This window comes from Mus pahari, chromosome 19 (genome assembly GCF_900095145.1).
Source record: "Mus pahari chromosome 19, PAHARI_EIJ_v1.1, whole genome shotgun sequence".
Classification (NCBI taxonomy): domain Eukaryota; kingdom Metazoa; phylum Chordata; class Mammalia; order Rodentia; family Muridae; genus Mus; species Mus pahari.
Genome location: NC_034608.1, coordinates 55,132,942 through 55,154,889, shown reverse-complemented (window position 1 = coordinate 55,154,889; position 21,948 = coordinate 55,132,942). Strand labels below are relative to the sequence as shown.

The 21,948-nt window shown below is 34.7% G+C and overlaps 1 protein-coding gene across 1 annotated transcript in view; it reads left to right on the top strand.

The window, feature by feature from the left end:
- The window catches only part of Sgcz (sarcoglycan zeta), a 1,036,342-nt gene that overhangs the window by 411,025 nt on the left and 603,369 nt on the right, over nucleotides 1-21,948 (top strand). The gene's annotated exons all lie outside the window — the stretch shown is intronic.

Genomic DNA, 21,948 nt, shown 5'->3' with positions numbered 1-21,948 from the left:
AAATTATTTCATTTATTTACATTCCAGTCATTGCCCCACCTTTGGTACACCCTCCCATTCCCCATTTTTCTTGACTCCGAGAGGGTGCTCTGCCACGCCCCCCACCCACCATGCCTTCTCCTTCCCTGGGGCCTCAAGTCTCTTGAGGATTTAGTTCATTCTCTCCCACTGAGATCAGAGCAGGCAGACTTCTACTATGTATGTGCTAGGGGTCTCAGAAATACAAGAGCCCATGTTTGCTCCTGGTTGGTTGGTCAGTCTCTGGGAATTCCCTGGGTCATGGGAGAAGATTGCTGGTCTTCATATGGGGTAGCTTTCTCTTTCAGCTTCTTCAATCCTTCCCCTTTTTCAACTATAGGGGTCCCTGACTTCCATCCAATTGTTAGGTATAAGTATCTGCTTCTGTTTCATTCAGACGCTGGTAGGGACTCTCAGTGGATAGCCATGCAAGGCTCCCATCTATAAGAACGTCATAGCATAGTAGGGTCAAGCCTTGGTGTCCCCCCATGAGATGGATCTCACGTTGGGCCAGTAATTGGACTGCATTTCCTTTAGTTCAGTCTCTTCTCCATTTTGTTCCTTGAGGTTATTTTAGACAGGAATAATTTGGGGTCAAGAATTTTGACTGTGGGTTGGTAACTCAGTCCTTCCATGTGAGGCAATGTCTATCTACTGCAGGTAGACACATCCCATTCCCTTTCTCCAACGTTGGGCATTTTGTCTAAGGTTATGCCCATGAGTCCTGAGAATGTCTCATCTTCCACTCCCTAAGGCTGTTTATTTCTACTCATTCTCTTGGTCTTCTGGGCTTCTCTCCTGTCCCCTCCCTCCACATCTGATCCTGTTCCCCTTTTGCCTTCCCCCTCGTCTCTCCCACTCAGATCCTTCCATTCCTCTGCCTCCCATGATTTTTTTCTTATCCCTTCTAAGTGGGGTTGAAGTCTTCTCACTTGGCATTTTTGCTTGTTACATTAAAGGTCTGTAGGCTGTGTCTTAGGTATTCTGTACATTGAGGACAATATCCACTTATTAGTGAGTACATGACATACATGACCTTTTGGGTCTGAGCTACCTTACTCAAGTTGATATTTTCTAGTTCCATCCATTTGTCTAAAAAAATCATGATATCCTCATTCTTAATAGCTAAATAGTACTCCATTGTATAAATGAACCACATATTCTGTATCTCTTCTCCAGTTGAGGGACATCTAGGTTGTTTCCAGCTTCTGGCTATTACATCATGCTATGAACATAATGGAGAACATGTCCTTGTGGTTTGGTGGGGTGCCTTTTGGATATATGCCCAAGAGTGGAATAGCTGTGTCTTCATGCAGAAATATTTCCAATGTTCTGAGGAACCACCAAGTTGATTTCCAGAGTGGTTGTACCTGTTTGCAATCCCACCATCAGTGGAGGAATGTTCCTTCTTCTCCATATCCTTGCCAGCATATGCTGTCACTTGAGTTTTTTTTATCTTAGCCATTCTGATTGGTGTATTTTGGAATCTCAGAGTCATTTTGATTTGCATTTCTCTGATAACCAAGGACTTTAAACATGTCTTTAAGTGCTTCTAAGCCATTCAAGATTTTTCTGTTGCAAATTCTTACATTTTTCTTAAGGTTAGTCCTGATATGGAGAGAGTATTTAATGAAATAAAGTTTAAAAGTGCATAAGAGAATTTCATTAGGCAGAAATAAAACTCAAACTTCTCAGAAATATCAGTGAAAATAGTTTTATTGAGTCTCCAAATATTATTTTAAATTACCTTGATAAAGAGTAAACTTGATGACGTATCTACTTGTCTATTCCCTCGTGGTAGGCAAGCATTGCTAGGAAAGCCTGGGCAGTATATACTCAAAAAACCTGTGAAAACTTAAGGACATTTTATTGTTGTTTGCTTTGTTTTAGTTTGTTTCTATACATTATATGCTTTTGTAGAATAAGGCTCGTATAAATCTAAATATTACTAGAAAATGTCATTGCTGAATATTCATTTTATACTACCAAACACTTTTATATAAATACAGACTATATTTAACTTTTTAGCTGTATAATTTAAAAATGTAATGTTTACCTTTGGATAACTTAGCAATTTGTATATGCAACTTTGGGATAAAAAAGATGAAATGATAAGTTTATTTTATTTTTTTAGAAACTACTAGATTGAATTTACATGAAAAAAAATACATGACTTAAATATGTTGGCAAATGTGAGACATATCAAATCTTCTTCCCATAACTGTGTCACACATTAAAAGTTTTTAAGTAATTATTTTTGGTGCTGATGTTTTAGCATGGAGCCTTATCTGTTGTAGTGGAAAACTGTTCACCTGAACTATTATTTCACTAGCTCTCATAAATTAATTCTTTTGCAGTCTTCTATTTTTAGTGGAAGTTTCAGGTGATTTGGAGAATGAAGTCATGATTTGATCTACCTTGCCTTTGAAGTTATAATAGGAATAATTTTCAGGTTGAATGTTTCAGAAGTCTTTCATGAGACAATCTATAACTTTAAAAATATGGGGATGAGATGATCATGGGGTGTGCTCTATACTCAATACTTCTGTTTTTCTATTGCAACGTTTAAGCTTCCTGAATAGAGTGTGGACTGTGTACTGGTTTCTGTGATGAGGAAGTGCTTACCAAGATAGCTCAGTTAATAAGATGCTAATCAGTTTCACATGTTCTTAAACTGAACATTTCTGAATTCTTATTCCCTTCATTTCAGTAGTGTTACTAACATTTCTTATGTGCGCTACTTCTTCTGTAGGTTAAATGCAGGTAATGATAAAGTTGATAGACCACCTTCTCTATTTGGTTTATTTGAAAAAAACAAACAAACAAACAAACTACTACTAAAAGATAATGTTTTTCTAGCTTCAAAAGGTCCATGAGCTTGCTGCTGTTATTGACCTTAGTGAAGAGAGAAGAGGAAGGTGGCCAGACAGGGTAAGCATATTACATTCTAAAAATTATAGACAACAAACTAAAAAAGTGAAACTCACATTATAATAACCCACCTTCCTAGTAACCAATCAGCTCTTGGATTCATTTCCTTTTGTCCAGTAGACAGTCACTCATCCCTACAGCAGTGATATGTCAGTGACCTTAGTGATGTGTTAATGATGTTGTCTGCTTGTCTAAGAAGACCTTCTATGTATCAAACACCTGTGTTATAAATGTTTTGTGAATTTTACAGGATGAATTATAGATTAGCAAACTCTGTAACTTAGGGGAGTAGATGATACTTCTAATACTTTAAAGAAATTTATTAAGCACGGGGTGTGTATAATTTCTTCATTTTTTAAAATTTCATTTTTTAAAAGGGTGGACTTTTTTTTATTTGATTTCTTTAATGTTTGCAATTCTAGTCATCACAGAGCCCTATTCATGTTCTGCCAGAATACTATCATGAAGCTCTAGCCCATCCAGGAGATGAGTTTTAATTTCTGTATATACCCAGGAAGAGTTTACGAAAAGTAAACTAACCAATAATGCTTAAGGAACTCTTGAAAGCAGTAATGACCTTTTTTTTTCTAATGCAGAAAACAGAACTAAATGAGTAATATTCATTACAGAAAGATATACAGTTAAACTATGAGGCAGATGGCAATGACTTCTGCTAATAAGTCCGTGTGTCACAGAGCGCAAATTGCCTCTGCTTTCTAATAAAACATACTTGCCAATATCGAAAAACCAGAGAATCATCCATAATTGCCGAATCACTGTCCAGTTTCAAAGTTTTGTTATTCTTAAAGTGAACAATACCTAGATAGCTAAATGAATGACCAGATCCAAATTTATCTCTGTAAAAGGATTTTCAATTTTAGATAAATCATAAAACAATGCATTATTTTTAGTTTTCATCTCTCTCTCTCTCTCTCTCTCTCTCTCTCTCTCTCTCTCTCTCTCTCTCTCTCTCTNCTCTCTCTCTCTCTCTCTCTCTCTCTCTCTCTCTCTCTCTCTCTCTCTCTCTCTCTGTGTGTGTGTGTGTGTGTGTGTGTGTGTGTGTGTGTGTCACTCTCTATCGCTATATGTGTATGTATGTCTGTGACTGTGAGTAAGAATGTATGTATGTATGTAAGCATTCCTATATCTCAGCTACATGGCATGATTCTAGAAGTTACTTAAAAATATATAGGACTCAGTTTTCTACTTTGACAATGTGGGTTCCAGGAACCTAAATTATACCGCCAAACCTGGTATTTAACCCCCTTCCCCATGAGCCATCTTTCCAGCCCTTCCCCAATATTTTGAAGAGACATTCAGTTCCTCATCTTGTCTTTTAAAAATCTTTCTTGAATACATCCTTATCTTCTATTTCCTTTATTATATAAATTATCCTCCCAGATTCCATAAAATGGACTCTTTCCTCAAATCTTAATTAGGTGAATCTGAAGAAGGGATGAAAATAATGCTCATATAGAAATGATATTACTGTGCTGTCCAGTTCAGTTTATAGTTTGCTAGATAAAATATTCTTATTTGAAATCTGTTTTACTTTATATTTTTGAAGACAGTTTTGGTTTTGCCAAACATCCAGGGCTGCTGTTCTGCAGTCAGAAGCCATGCTTTGGCTAAAAGATTGATGTAATCAACTATAGCCCTCTCAGATACTCACAGATACTCCCATAATAATCTCCTCATAGCTAAATACCCCAAATTCACAATGGTGTCTCTCAAAAGGCTAGTTTTATCTTCTATGCCTTTTTCCCCCCAATTTATTTCCATGAGAGTAAGTTTGAAGAAATTACAAATAGAGTGAATAGATACTCAATGGACATTTTCTGTTATGGTTTGAGATGCCAACAACAAAAATGAGAAAGATAAGTGCTCTGAAACATTTGAAATGTAGCCAACTATGGATTACTTTTCTTGAAAAGGGGAAAAATGAGAGCATGACAAAAGGTCATGGTAGATAAAAGATTCTGTTTAAGGTATTTTAGATTATATGATAATCAGATTCAAATGGTGGTGGAACATCAGTCATTTAAGTGTTCAAGGTAAGGCTGAGTTGGGAAAATACTTTCTTTTTTTTTTAAAAAAGATTTACTTATTTATTTTTATGTATATGAGTACACTGTTGCTGTACAGATGGTTGTGAGCCTTCATATGGTTGCTAGGAATTGTATTTAGGACCTCTACTGAATCTTGTCAATCCTGCTTGCTCTGGTTAGCCTCACTCACTCTGGTCAACTCCGCTCACTCAGTTTTTGCTCGCTCTGAACCAAAGATTTATTTATTATTTTACATACGTTCGCTGTAACAGTCTTCAGACACACCAGAAGAGGGCATCAGATCTCATTACGGGCAGTTGTGAGCCACCATGTGGTTGCTGGGATTTGAACTCAGGAACTTCGGAAGAGCAGTCAGTCTGAGTCATCTTGCCAGCCTGGGGAAAATACTTTTTGAAAAGCATTCACACTCCACTTATATATAGAAATATGAAGCTTCTTGCGATATCTATAGAGATGGTCTACAAAAGATGACAGAAGACTGCTACCTCAGTATGCAGAGACAAGGTCAAAGATGTGACACAAAATAGAGGTAGAAAAGAAGGTGGGGAAGTAGCATAAAGAATCAAAAAGAAAAACCAAACAAACCATTAGAAATACCAAAACAACTTGAAACAAATAAGGAAGGAAATATTCTCTTTATAAAAGATGCTAAGGGCTTAATTAAAATTAAAGCAAATAGGTCACTTATTGATTTCTTTTCAATATAAAGATAATAAATCCTAAAGTTTAAAAAGTAATAAGATAGAGGATAGTTGCCTGAATAGACAGCTAATGATTATAAGTTTTAATAGGTCTTAAGACCAAGAATGGTTTCACATAAAAGGGACTAGAAAAGCTCTATTGACATGATCTACAGAAGATTTTACTATGAATTGGTGTATGTACACAGTTTCTAACTTTACCAAAATGAATAAGAAGTGGTGCAGGAGAACGCATTATAGAGCATGGGAAGTGGAAACAGAATCCTGGCTCTAAGACCCGCCTACTCACCATCATTAGACACCGACTCACCACAATAACAAAAACAACTTTTATACATTTATCATTTCATATTTTAAAACCATATAATAATAGCTTATATACTGTATTTATAGAGAACTTAATGACACATTAATGTGTAGATATAATAATATCTTTTTAAATTTTAAATGTAAGGTTACAATTTTTAAACCAAAGGATATAGACTAGGAAATCCTGCTATACGTAATGCTTTCCAACTATTGGGAACTGGATTTATCATATAACTGAGCCTCTGCTACACAGCCCTTGTGTTTATCAAGTGCATTACAGCACTACTTGTGTTCTGTCTTTTAGCTTCTCTCTAAGTAAATAATGGTCAGCCTTTACACTGGAACAGTATAGCTAGAACTGATTTAAGTAACTCTTCTGTGTCATCTCAGTGACAATTAGACACAGCACTTATTATGGCCTGATTTCTGAGTCAGAACATCCATAGGACATTTAGTTTAATGCTGGTTGAGAGCCACTTAATGAAAACCATCGTTACTGCTCCACAGAGATTACTGAATGTTGAATCAAAGCTACAAATAAAGTGCACATAAGATTCTCTGAGGCTGCCGTGACTGCTAGAGGATAGGAATGTCTACATGTTTGTATCAGGCAGAAGGTTTTCCCTCAAACGACACACTTGGTCATCTCCTAAAGTGAAAGAGAAGGTGTTTGAGAGTGAATGGTTATATTTTTTTTTTTTTTAAAGACAAAGAGTAATATACTGTGGAATCATCAAGGATTCATATATATATATACTTGTAAACATGTCTCTACTGTGTTATTATGTACACACTATACGGCAGCTCTCTACATCAATTGTTACTACTCCTATGAAGCCCAATGCCATCAAGAAATTGGGGTTAGGAGCTGGGAGGAGCAGAGGATAATATTGGGATATAAAGTGAATAAATAAATTAATTAATAAAAATTCAAAAGAAAGCCTTAAAATGCATTTGTGCAGATAGATGTTAAAGCTAATTAACTAAATAGTAGAGTATAACAACTATGCACGGGGTTTTTTCATCATTCTGTGCACCATAAGTAAGTGATAATCTATTTAAATTAAATGGGAGGATAAGTGAAATACGATATACACAAATGCTGCATGTCATAAAAGTGTAACATTTTTATTTTTTGGAAGTCTGTCCTACAACAATAATAGCCTCTCGTTTGGAGGAAAAGCTACATGCTTGTGTGTGTGTCAAGGGCCACACAATTTTGAATGACTGAAGCATTTTTAAAGTGAACTACTCTTATTATCTTAATTCAATGACTGGCAAGATAATCTGTGAAACTACAACCTGTTTGAGCCCAAAACTTCTCTTTCATTTTCAAAACTATTGATTCATGTTATAGAATGTAAGACACTTGAATTCCCTATTCACTAAAAAAAAAAAAAAAAAAAAAAAAAAAACTTCTGAGCTGTGGGCTTTTCTTCTTCGTGGTAACATTGTCCCATATGCCTGTAACAAATGTGAATGCATAGATCAATTTCCTTGTAACATTTCTGGTGCAATATAAAGACTCAGTAGGAGGCATGGTATTTGCTTACTAAGAAAAGTTGGAGTTCTGCTTTATACTATAGTTCTGTTTGAGTTCCTGCTGTCAGGTTCCTGCTTATGTTCCTTTCCTAATTTCCATCAAAAATGAACTGTGATGTACAAGTGGAAGAAAAATAAACCATTTCCTCCACAGCTTGCTTTTTGGTCATGCTAGTTCATCATATCTATAGTAGCTATAACTAGGATAAGATTTTTATGCACTTATCCATCCTAGCAACAAATCGTAAAACAAGCAATCTGTGCTCTCTTACTGTGTTGTTATCGGTCCCTGTTGGACCCCATAGATGATTTGATCAAGAGTCATAGCTACTAGATGCCTGTGTTTGAACAATGCCTCGTGTCATGTTACAATATGACCTGCTGAACATAAGAACATTCATATGTGGTGCCCATGAAGAGACTCATGTTCCTTTTGTTACCTATTATGCTATTCAAATATGATCATCTACGTATATTACCAAAATACACTTTTTAAGCAATCTGGTCCATAATCACCATTCTTATCCATGTTTACAGCTGATTTTTAGTAATATAAAGGATTTTGTTATATGATTGTATATGATGAACCCATTATCTGGAAAATATTCTGTTATATGAAAAACAGAATTTTGAAGTTTGGGGTCAGAAATGTGGAGCAAGAAAGACTAGAACCTAACATGATACAAAAGATAATAAGCAAGTAAATAGATAAAAAATGAAAGAAAGAAAGAAAAAATAAGATTTTGGAAACACATTTTATCAGAGAATATATTCCTGGGGATATAAAACAAATGAGCTTATGTCTTTAGCATAAGAACAAAGCATAGCTGGACTACATCTGACTCTCTTCATTAAGGGGACAGATTTTTAACTTCAATGATGCTGACTGTTTGGCTTATGTTAAGGAATTACTCAGCAAATATTAGTGTACTTTATCTGATAATTTTCTACATGATAGCATTCTTAGTAATCATATAAACAAACTGTTACTTTATGAATATGGGGTCTTGGTTGAAATGGGTGAAATTATGTGTCAGATATGTCCATATCAGTATGATATACTTAAAATATGTTTCCCAAATAGCTCAACAGTAGTCTAGTATATACTATAAACTTAGGCACTGTTTATGACCTTTTTAAAGATAAATTATTAAAATAGCAGAATCCATGATTATTTTTAATGTATTGCAGTCTAGATAAAAGTTTGATAGATGGTAAAATATAATAGTTTAAGGAAAAGGAACTCATATATTTTAATATTTCTTTATTGTAAATTATTAGAAATAGGATAATGAATATCATGAGGTATATTGCAAATTCTATGTTCTTGATGATAAATCTATGTCTAGTACCTATAGAACCTTTCACACATACATATTGATTTAGCTCGTTTTATTTGTCTGTAGAGTGTTGAAGAAATGATAATGTTTAAAACTAAATACTGTCAAAAATACTTTCTAGATCATACTTATTTACTTTTATTCCCTGTCTCTCTTTCAAGGATAATTCTTGATTATCCACTTTGTAACACCTCAGTATTTGCTTTGTTTCACTCTTTCTAAGTATGTTTAAAAATTACTATTTCAAAAGAAAAAAAATCAATGTAGTTAGCACAACCTCCACAGACATAAATGCCAATTTCAAAAAAAAAAAAAATGAAGCAGCATTAGAACTAAGGAAAGTGAAAATAAGGTCATACATATTAATGTCATACTAAAATCTGATATATTCAGAATGGGAGATAGAAAATGTGCGGTTGAGTGTGAATTTAGCTGACATTCTGAGGTATGTTTGCTTTTTATAAATTGCTATGGGAAACTTTTATATTTTCCTGGCTCTCTTTCTCTTTCTCTTCCTTCTCTGCCATCTCACAGATTGAGGAACAAAACCAAGGATGTCTGTCCTCTCTGTTACTTGATGTAATCCATCATAGAGATGGAGTGCCAGTAGATGCCAAGGATGGATCATCCTGAATTCTCAATACTCAGTATGTTTTCTCACTTTACTGAACTCTCAGGGTCAAATTTTCTTGTGTTCATTTCCTCTTCTATAGAAGATACCCTCCCAAACTGTATTTTATAAAACCTAGAGAGGCAATTTTGCTGTTCAGCAATGATTCCCTCTCCCTGACATGTCATTCAAAAACTCTTGATAGAATTTAGAGGCAGGGGATGCTCTTAATCATCTTTCCGAAATAGAAAGCCCTAAGCTCTTCAGGTCAGCTTACAAAATATATCTTTTCTTTCATTTTCAATTCATTTTCATTCTTTGAGATTTCATATCTACATAAAATATATTGTGATTAAATCTATCACATTTCATCTCCTCAAATTTATACTCTATACTCCAACAGCACTTTTTTTACTACTAACTTTATTCCCCCTTAAAAAAAAATTTACTGACCTAATTTAGTACCGCATGCATATGCATACATATAGAACCATCTACTGAAGATTTGTACCCTCTAATAGGATGATGTGTCGCTTTAGAAAAGAGAAGCCTGATTTCTCTCACCTAATAGCCATCAGTTGCCAATATCTCCTTAACTAGGGTCAGACTTCAAGATTCCCTCCTCCATCTATTCTGGTAGTTTAGCTACTTTCTCATATAGATGCATCTCTTTAGGGAAGTTGGGTTCAGGACCTTTCAGGACATTAAGATAGTGTACTATCTGGGTTTTCATAAGTAAAAGACTTGAACTTGGCTGGACAATCATCTTTCAATACAACCTAAGCATTTGGTTCATAAATCAGTGCTGGTGAACAGAGTTCTCTAAAAGTAGAACTCCCAATGATCATCATACCTCTTTAATAAACATGTAAGAAATTTGTCCTATACCATGGTATATATAGATACATTTAACTTGTTTTATCGTTGATGGGTGTGGTCTTGGAAGTCATATATATTTTCTTCAAACATAATCTATAGAAGATGGTATTTAATATATAAGCTCTTATATTACCCAAAGACATAGGAAAGAAGAATCAAAAAATCTATGGGGCATTTTAAATGTAAAAATCTTATGGAGTGTTGAATACTCATACTGTTTAGTGTTTTTATTTATTTATCGATGTATATGTCTAGTTAGTTAGGCTAGCAGGACTCAATGGGGATGACATTGTCCCAAAATGTCCAACAGTGGGGAAATTGAACTAGAAGAGACCACCTCCAATAGAGAGACATGGCCCCCAGTTGAGGTAGGGGACCACCCACCCATTATCAAAAATTTTAACTCAGGATTATTCCTGTCTAAAGGAATTGAAGGTAAAAAAATATCGTGCAGATACTGAAGGAAAGTGACCAGACCAACTTGGGATGCATCCCATGTGCACACACCAAATCCTAACAGTATAACTGAGCCCATACTGTGCATGCAGACAGGAGCCTGGCATGACTGTTCTCTGAAAGGCTCTACCAGTAGCTAAGTAGTAGTAAGTATTGTACCTGAGTACCAGTAGTAAGTACCAGTAGTAAGTATTTGTCTACCTGAGACAAATACTTAGAGCCTACTGTTGGCTTGAAGTTAGGGACCATGGAAGGGTTAGAGGAATAACTGAAGGAGCTGAAGGGGACTGCAACCCTGTATTAAGAACAGCAGTGTCAACTAATCCTGATCTCTCAGAGCTCCAAAAGACTAAGCCAAAAGCCAAGGAGCATACATGGGCCAGGTTGTGGGCTAGGGCACATTAGCAGAAGACTGCCTCGAATGGTCATGGTAGGAGGATTCATTCAATCCTGTAGAGACTTGATGCCCCAGGGGAGAGGGATGCTGTTGGGGATGATGGGGTGGGTGACCATGTCGGGGAGCACACTCTCAGAGGTGGGGCAGAGTGGGAAGGGGTTGAAGAATCTGAGAAAGGGAGATAGGAAAGGGGGACAACATTTGGGATGAAATTAAATAAAGTAATTTAATTAAAGTATCATGGAAAGGAACTTTATAGTTCTTAAATAGGTGTGTAATTTAGGTATTAGTCATTTAGAATGAAAACTGTTTTCTCCTTGTACTGCATAGTGAATATCCACATATTTGCTTTTTATTTTGTTTCTTTTAAAACAATCATCTTGTCATATTTCAAGTAGAACATTATTAAATGTTATGGCTTCTGACATAATACAGTCATACTTTGTGCTTGACTATTTTAATTCATATCAGTTAAAGTTTTAATGACATTTTCTATATTGTTTTATAGTGTATATATTCTGATAAGTTTCCATATTTCAAGTGCAACATCCTTCAGTTTTGGCTTAACTTATGCTATGTAAAATAATACAATGCATTCACTGCAGAGATTCCCCTTATGGGAGACATTGATCATCTCCTCACACAGTCAGTACAAACCAGGCTCTAACTGTCTCTGAAGCTGTCCTATGTCACATTTGGTTGTCAAAAGTCAAATGATGCATTTCACTATCTTTATCTCAAGGAGTACATGAAAATGAATTATAAATTCTTTTGTGATTAGCCTACTAGTTATTCCTCCCCATTAATTTTACACTTCAGTATTTAGAAAAAAAAGTATCCACATAAACTTCTTAGATATTTTTATTCCTATTAAAGAGCATAAAATATGATTAAACTATCAAACTTTAAATTTTGTAAAATAAGACTTCAGCGTTTACTTTTCGTTCTCTCTTACCATTTATTAACTTTTAAACACTTCCTTTTTCTACATCCATTCCATTGTGTATACATATGAAAATACTCTCTTATCAAATGCTGAACATAGTGAGATGAAGAATTTGCAAGTGACAGATCTCTCATTATACCTTTTCAAAGCACCCAACTACACATATCTTTTCTATGTGTTAAAACTCTATGATCCTGTTGTCTTCAGGAAACAGATTTTTTTTTTTTTTGTTCCCAGTCATGTGTTGTTTAAATTTCTTCGACAGGATTAAATGTAAACAATGTCTTCCCTTCCTCCCAAGCTCTCAGGGACATAGGCATGCATAAGTTCTTCAACATTCACTATGAAGGAGCCAATGAGTTTACTGGGTTTTCTTATAGAGCATCATCTGGAGGATGATGTTTGCCTCCCACACCTGTCTTCAACTGAAAAGCCGTACACAACAGCGAGGATGGCTTATTCATGCCTGACTAAATGAAGAAACCCTTGTTCTAGTTGTTTTCCAGGAAATAAAGCCTCTCACTCCTCCCACATTCTGAGTTGGCAAGTGGTACTGCACAGCTGGAATGCTAGAGAAGAGTCTCCTGCTTGATCCCATGTCCAAGCCTGGCATACATGAACTTTTTTACAAGGGGCAATGTGGAAGAGGGGGATATTATAGCTGAACTTGCCAATATGGTGGTTGTTTTGCTGGAAGACAGTCACTTATGACATCAATCTCTTACCATTTATACATATGTCAGTTCAATTAATGTCCACTGTCACTTCTAGTAGAAAAGTGTGCACCTATTAGACATTTTTCAGACCTCCATTTCTCACAAAGATGAATGAACATCATCACTTTCATTGCATATACTTAAATTTGATACCCACATACTTTTCTGTAGAACTTGACACTAGTGTTATATGTGCATAATTTAATAGCCAAGCTTATGTACTATGAATTATATGTATATAATTTCATATAAATACATATATAATATGTAACACATGGATACAAAAATTATTTATTATTTTCATCACAAGGTTCATCAAAAAGAGAAGGAGAGAGAGAGAGAGAGAGAGAGAGAGAGAGAGAGAGAGAGAGAGAGCCAAATACATGTATGTCATACACAAATTTCTCTGAAAATATCAAAAATATAAAGTGGGTGAAAAATTCTTTGTGGAACAAAGTTGAAATTTTACTGTGAATAAAAATGTATGAAGCAAGAGTTTTTCAATTTCTCACTATTACACATTACAAAACTATGATTTACTAATTAACTCATGCTGAATAGATGCTCCCAGATACTCAAAGTGTGATTGGTACCAAAACATTAAAAAAAAAAAAAATTGAAGAAATATTCAGGTGACCTGAAAGCATCATTATCTTTGAGAAACAAAGGACTTTGCTGAAATCTAATGTCTGTTCTCACATTTGTTAGTTCATTTATAATTACAAATTATTCTACTGTAATGATGAATATTTCTCTACATACATGAGCATTTTTTAAATTTTCCTTTATAAGGTTGTTGAATCAAAGTCACCTCAATGATAATTTCTTAGATTATAAGAATAAAACCTTCAAAGTCCCTTACTATAACCAGTAGCTCAATGTAATCAATTGAGTACTTAATAAGTAATGAGTTGATTAAAGACATAATTAGGAATCCAAACATCAAGGATAATAAGTGATTAGGGAATCTTTTGAAAGTGAGGTAGTAGTTCGTGTTGGCTTATATGTATTGCTTTTGTGCTAATAAGGATCACTGGTTCATTAGTGCCTTTTCAAGCTACTGAGTTTTCAATGCTTTGAGTGATATCAAAGCCAGAGAGGCAAACTCAGGGTGCTGAAGAGGTCTTCTAAGACAAGTGTGAATATCTACGATATTCATAATAATTCACAAATGTATCTATAATTTACTTTAAATGCTTCTGATTTTCTAACAATTGGGGGAGTCCATGTGAGTAGACATAATTAAGTTCAACTCTTTGGATTTATTCTCTAGTATGGGGTACACTAATGATGGATGTCAGTCTTAGCTGAAATTCTAAATGTTAGGAGCATGCCGTAAGATATGGGATCCACACTTTGAGGTGAATATGTTTGAGGTGTAAGAAGAGGCGTTTTTAAGCAGGCTCAACAGGGGAGAGAATGAGATTGGAGAAATACAACAGGGCAAGACTGTTTGAGTAATCGCCTACAATAGTCCCAGCTTGCCATGACCTGTAGAGGAAAGTTTTTTTTTTTTTTTTTGCTTTTGAATATCTGGTTCACACACACACACACACACACACACACACACACACACACATACACACACACCACAGACACACATACCACACACACACACACACACACTCACAAAATGATAGTCTAGAAGGGAAACTAAGCTAAGAGTATATTCTGAAACAATTTTCAATCAATTCTCTCTTAGAAGAAATATGGAAAAAGAAGAAAAAAATGAGCTGCTACAAATAAAAAAAATCTTTCTAATTTGTTGAGCGAGCTCTTTATGTTACTTTGTAAAGGATGTCCTTGCAGAGTGATTGATGGAGAAAATATTCTTATCTCTGTAAATATGTAAATTAATTATTATGGCTCAGGAGGCAGCGCTATTTTAACCTTGACTACACAGAGAATATTTACTTAATTACTTAATTACAGTAATCTGTGAAAGAGATCACTATCCAGCTGACCATTTCAACTAATACTGTCAAGTTTTTCAAATTTATATTAATTCTTCTCTTCTCTAAATATCAGTTCTCTCATGTCTCCTTTAGTGTTGGTTCTACTTTTTAGAGAAACTGAGGCAAGTGGCTTGCAGTATTTTTCTTTCTCCTAGCCTAGAAGTGCTCCTGATTTATGTTCAGTGCAAAACCAAGATCAAATTAAAAAAACAAAAACAAAAAACTTAGATCCAGAAAATAGTACCAAATCAGTCCTTCAGTCTGTACATCTTAAATTCTTTCTTCCCCTCACTAGGAACTAGGACCATGCATCATGGTATGGAGCATACAGAAGATTAAAGATTCCTTGTTGACTAGGGAAAGTATCTATTTCTAATAGAACATCTGTCCTCACAATGGCAGGAAGGAGTTGCCAACAGCATATGGAACTGTTATCATACATGGCTTAGCTTTTTCCCATGTGGAAGTATAATTATTGATCTTGATAGAAACTCGAGCTGTAACCAAAGGATTTCTTCCTTTTCATCTGTTTGTTCATGGTTGGGTAAAAAAGGCAAATGCATATCAATATTACATTTGAAAAATTATAAATAAAGAGGTTCAAAAATGTAGGGTACAGGGAGTAATTATACATTATTAAATATCTCATGATTTTCTTGGAATTATTAGGAGTTATAAAGAATTCATTCTCAGTAAATATTAAAGAAGCATTTTATCCAAATAGGTGTTACCAAAAATATTTAAAGCAATTTTTATAATCTGTTATATGAAATCAAACAGAACATATAAGATGACAAAATATTTCAAATTTTCACAATATCATATTCATATTAGACATTACTAGAAGTCATAAGCAATCTCCAAATATAATTATAAAAAATTGAAACACTAGAAATATTTCCTTCACCAATAACAGAAAACTATGTTTTCCTTTTTTATTCACCTCAATTTCATGGAAATAGTAGAATTCACTATTGTCTCAAGATTATTTTATTATGAACTTATTTAGAAAGGGAAATGACTGAACATGAGTATGATAATGAATTATTATTAGCATCCTCTTACACATATTCTAATGACAAGTTACTTATTAATGTAAATAACATTAAAAATAACTCATTGATAGGAATTCATACAGTTACAATGATATCAAAGTCCAAAGCATTGACATAATTTAATAAAAGACATATGAGACTTCTTCTTATATCATTGTAAGTAAAGGTAAGAGGACATGTTCAACAATATGAAGCATGATTCAGTTCACAATCATGAACAGACCAGTCTGGTTATTCCAATAATTAGCATAAACATTTATAGTATAATTTTAAAGTTCACTCCCTCTTTCTCCATCCTTCTCATTCTCTGTGTGTATGCACACTTCTCTTAATTATCTTATGTCAAAATAGCACAATAATCTACCTTTTCACAGATAATATATGCCTGTGTACTATATAGAAGTGAATATTTGAAAACTGCATGCAGTAATTGACAGCTTCCTTGAGCCAGTATGTCCTAGAGGAATCAAGCATCAGTACTGAGTTCAGCTCTAAGAAGCTTTATCTACTGGGCCTTCTCACTGGCCTAGAACATTACAAGTTCTTCACGATGTGTACTGTCCTACACAACATGGAATTGTTGTATGTAGTTCTGTGTGATACTAACATTGGTGAGTCCTCACTTTAAATATAAATACACACAATGATGGGAATTGAGAATCTAGTCTCTGAAAAGGTCTGTATGATATCTTTATAAGACAGGTAGTTTTCTAGTTAGATTAAATCAAAGATAATGTTTGAGGCCCACAAATACCTCATTAGGATGTTGTGACTGAGGATGTTTCTCTGTGCCTTTCCATTCCTGGGGTTCCTTGTTTTTCTTCCCATCTTTCTCAGAGAAAGGAAAATTTCTTTCTCCTTTATAATATATTCTTGATCTGCTCATGAGTTAGAAGCTCCTGTCTCATTCCACTGAACTCTTGCCCATGTGTTCTGAAGTTTTCTCTCTTCTGAAAAATCCTCTTATGGCCTCTATTTTCCAACAGATTAAAGCCCCAAAGCTTTACACTGCACTATATTCCATCAGTCATTGAAGCTTTAATCTTTGCATTTGATGTCTCCCTAACACTCTATTTCCTTTGTTTAATCCAAATGGAGTCAGGTTATTGAGTTTACATGCATTCTTATAAAATCTGTGTCTTCTTTGGAAAAGTTTTCTATATGGTCTGGAAAATTTGACTTATTCTGTACGATATGGCTTTATTAGCTGATTTATTTTAAAATGTCTTATTTGGTTACTTTTTTTAGTTTTCTCAGTCCACTAGGCTTCAGATCATTTCTTTCTATCTTTAGTACAATATTTGTGTAATCCATTGCAGCTGTAAGTTTTTCATTCTGTCTCAACTTCAGAACTATGAACTCTTGAAGGCTGACACCATGTCTTCTTATTCCTTCTAATAATATTTTCTGGCATTGTATATTTGTTCAGCATGTTTTTAAACACATGAATAAGGCATCTATCATACAATAATATTAGAATGTCACATATATAGACAGTATACTTATTACATATATATACAGATACAGTATTATTAGTATTACATATATAGACAGATACAGTATATCACATATATAGACAGTATACTTCATACTATTTGAATTTGACTATAGTATCCAAACCTACTTCCTCATTCCTCCAAAGATATACTGAACCTAGAAAAACCCAATGAAAATAATTAATAATAAAAATCTTTCATTGAGAACTAAATATTTGCAAGGTTTATTTTTCATTTTTCATCACCAATAAGAGCTCATTAAAACTAAGCTATCATTATGAACTAATGAAACTTTTTTTAAAAAAATATGTGCTTTAAATTAGCAAACTACTGGAAATAGGGCCTGCTCTGGTGGTGTTGATTTACTCAGGTACACTCAATTAGAAATAAAATGCGCTTTCTCATTATAAAGCAGATATTAATTGCAAGTAGCTTGGTTAGGGGTGGGAGTGTATATCCACTTCTGCTTCTTGGTGCTTAGACTGTTTCTGGTTTAAATCTGTATAGTTCTTGTGTGTGCTGCTATGGTCTCTGTGAGTTTATATGCTCATCTAACCTTTTGTGTCTGGAAAAATGCTGTTTCCATGAATTGACACACCCTACCTGCCTTTCACAATGTTTCTAAATCTTGTTAATTGATCACTGATTCTTGAGGGGAATGATTTGATAAAGAAACTCATTTAGAACCTAGTGTTCCAAACTCTCTTACCCTCTGCACTGTGTACAGTTGTGGGTCTATGTTTAAGTTCCTATCTACTTTAAGCAGACACATCTCTTCTGAGAACTGAGCAATATTTTTATTTATTCATATAATAATATGTCACTAGGTCTTTTATTGCTATCCTCTTTTAGCATAATAATAGTAGTAGGTTCCTCCCTAGGCCCATAACTTATGTAGTATCAGGTGTTATATAAAGGTTCAATTAAATGGAGTGCCCTTTAAAGCAAATCAAAAAGTGTTTGGTTACTCCCACAACATTTGTGCCACTACACACCAGTATTTCTCACAGGCAGATTACTGTTTTAGGTGACAGAATTTTTGTAGATAGGTGATATTGATGATTAATTTTTCCTTTGATGCCATTATGACCTTTCAGCAAAATAAATTCTATTCAATAGAGGTATAATACCTAGTTGGGCACCAGCTCAAATTCTGCCTCCTCAATGGCATAAATATAGTATATAGTGTATAAGTATAGGTGCATAATTGAAGCGTATAATGTGATAAATAGATAAAGTGGAACTAGCATAGGAATATCACATGGGGAGGGCATATGAGAGGGAAAAGTAAGGTTGGAATATGGGAATAGAGAGTTAACAAAATATATACATATTGACATTAATGTTTTTCTTACAAGACCTTACAAGTTATCTCTGGCTGGTGTAGACAAGGCTGGCCTCAAACTCATAGAGATCTGCCTGTCTCTGCTTTCCACGAAGTGACTTAAAGTCATGTGCCTTTAACTTATAGAATGACACTTTCCTAGATGAAATTGAAGAGCAACAAGAAGAGTGAATGGAAAGCAATGAAAACTTGTCATGTAGAGGAAATCTATGTAGAGTAATGAGAGTAAGCCTATTCTGCCAAGTAGAATATAGCTGAGTTTTATATTCCCAAAAGAAATATTAATTGTTTAAATTAAGAATTTGGGACTGTTGAGTAATTGTATTGTGTTAGACTTTTTTTTTTTAAAAACCCCTAATCAACAAGACTAGGATTTGTGCATGTGCATAACAAAAGGGATCAATCATGCTACAAAATTCAGCCACCATTCTGGTCCTAATAGAACACACCAGACTCACAGTATTAAAGAGATGGAGACAGAATGATTGTTGGATGTCCAAAGTGGCATGGCCTACATAGAGAGTTTGAAGCTAGATTAGCAAGATCCTGTCTCATAAAAATAATAAAATAAAACACAATACAACATAACATAGCAAATTATAACCCACTCCTACAATTGCTTAAAAAGTAATCAAAAGTTAAGATGCATTATATTACATTATGTTTCTGTATAGTTGTATGAATTGGGAAGAATATGCTGGCTGTGTTCTGCTGAAGAACAATTACCAGGGGAAAGAAAGGTAGTTATATTATACCAAGACAATTGGAGACACTTTACATGAGAGATCCAGAAGGACCCACACAGTTCTTGGACTGTGCTTTCTGCCAAAGTGTTCTTGTGATAACATATGGTCACATTAGGCATGCGGTGTCAAACTTGGAAATCCATCAAAGTGAGGTATATGTGTGGTGGGAGGTTAGGAAATGATGGTTTATATCAGTGTCACTCTGGATCTTGATAGGAAATGAATTTTAGGTGATTGAGGTGGTAGAAATCAAATATAATTTAACTGGTAGAAAATATGTTTTGCTGAAATATCTTCATATATATCACTTCAATAATAAACATAATATCTGAGAGTTAAAATTTTTAATAAATGTTTTAATATTTTATTTTCTATAATGCTTAAATCACATTGAAATAAGGACTATTTTGATACCATTTCCTGTAGTGGCACTGCATGGAAATTCCATCAGTACAAAGCATCATTGTGAGTCATATAGTCTCTAAGACAGAGAACTTGATCACTATACTAACATACCCTCTTTATCATTTAGAGATTTCCTTCATGTCAATGGGTTTATAATCAGACATGTCATAGAGTTGTTATTAATTATAATATATAATTATGCATCCTATATATGTTTTTAAAATGTTTACTATTTTGTAATGTTGTGCTATTATAATATATAATTATATATGTATAATTTTACTTAGAAAAAAAATTATATATGCCCTGACTTGCAGGACTTAAACAACAGGGTTCTTGAGGGAAGGGAGCTGTAATGACAAATTTTGGGATTAGAAGATACGAAGGAAGGAGGCAAATCAAAAATTCTGTTCAAGCCTCTTTTATTCAGGGGAAATTGGGGGCTCTTAAGGGTGACAACCGCAAACAGAATTTGCTTAGGTATACAGACCACACTGGTGGTGCTAATTAGCACATTAATGTCAAGGGAATGTCCCCATTGTAAAAAGGTCCAGAAAGGAATGTCCTCGTTGTGAAGGGAAAGGAATGCCCTCATTGTAAAATATCCCAAGTCAATTAAGGAATGGAAGCAAGATAGTGGAAGAAGCAAAAGAGTATTAGATAATGGCCCAGGAACAAGACTCCAGGGGCTTCCAGACCCCAACATAAACACAGGTTGTCATTGGTGGAATGGACTGTAATGTATCTTGTATCTTGTTCCTCAGATAAAATTATGAGATGAGGGTGGTACAGAAGCTGGGCAAACCACATCTTCGGCTAAGCCCAGAGAATTTTCTTTTTTGTTTTAACTATATTTGGTCCTAGGCCTAGATGTGTTTAGCCTCCGTATGGTCTAATCTTTCAAGCTGTCTGATTCAAACTGGCTTCTCTTGGCTGCTGACTGAATTAGTTTGCTTGGCTTGAAACTAACTTGGGCAATCTGTTCTAATCTTCTGTCTTCTTCTCATTTTCTGGCTTTCTCTGTCTTAACCTGAAATCTGTTTTTGTAAAACTGTCCCAGAAAAACTACCACCTTCCCACCCCCAGCAATGTTCTCTTAAGTAACATTTCTTTCCTATCTATTCTCATGAGAGTTGTTCATATCCTATCTCTGACTCATTCTGGCACATATTTCCCTCATTCAACACTTTATCAGATATCACTTTTGAACTTTTTTCATCTACACACAACTTTTACCTTCTTTGTTAGGGATTAAAGTTGTGTTCTGAGGGTATGTCTATATTCCAGATAGACCATATAGTCCTTGAAGGCCTTGGATGGGTTCGTTGGCCAGAGGAGTCATTGTTGCTGGATAGCAATTCCTCTAGACTTTGTAATTCTTAAAGAAGTCCAAAGTCTTAAAGTAAAACCTTATGTTGGCGAAACATATAAGAAAATTTAAAACAATAATACACAAGTCCATTCTTCAATTTAACCTACAAGTAAGATTTCTACTGCTTGTACTTTTCTATATAGGTTAGTACTCTTTGATTTCTTTGCTGGTGTTTATCCATCAGTCTATTAAATAACACAAAGGTACTTGTACTACAAAGGTGTACTATCTAAAATGGGCTCTATGAGTAAGTNTAACAATCTCTGTTCTTAAGGAGTTTTCAGTCCTTTTCACGGTGACCTGTATAGAAATTACATGGATTTCAAAAGATTCTAATAATTAGACCATGACTACTCCAACTTGTGAATAATCTTTCCTTAGGATTGCTGGAGCTTTATCAGCCACAGTTTTAGTAAGAGTCTGAACCTATTTTTTTATTATTATTATTTTCTTTATTTACATTTCAAATGCTATCCCAAAAGTTCCCTATACTCTCCCACCCCCACTCCCCTACCCACCCACTCCCACTACTTGGCCCAGGCCTTCCGGTGTGTTGGGTCATATAAGTTTGCAAGACCAAGGGGCCTCTCTTCCCAGTGATGACCAATTAGGCCATCTTCTGCTACATATGCAGCTAGAGACACGAACTCAGGGGGTACT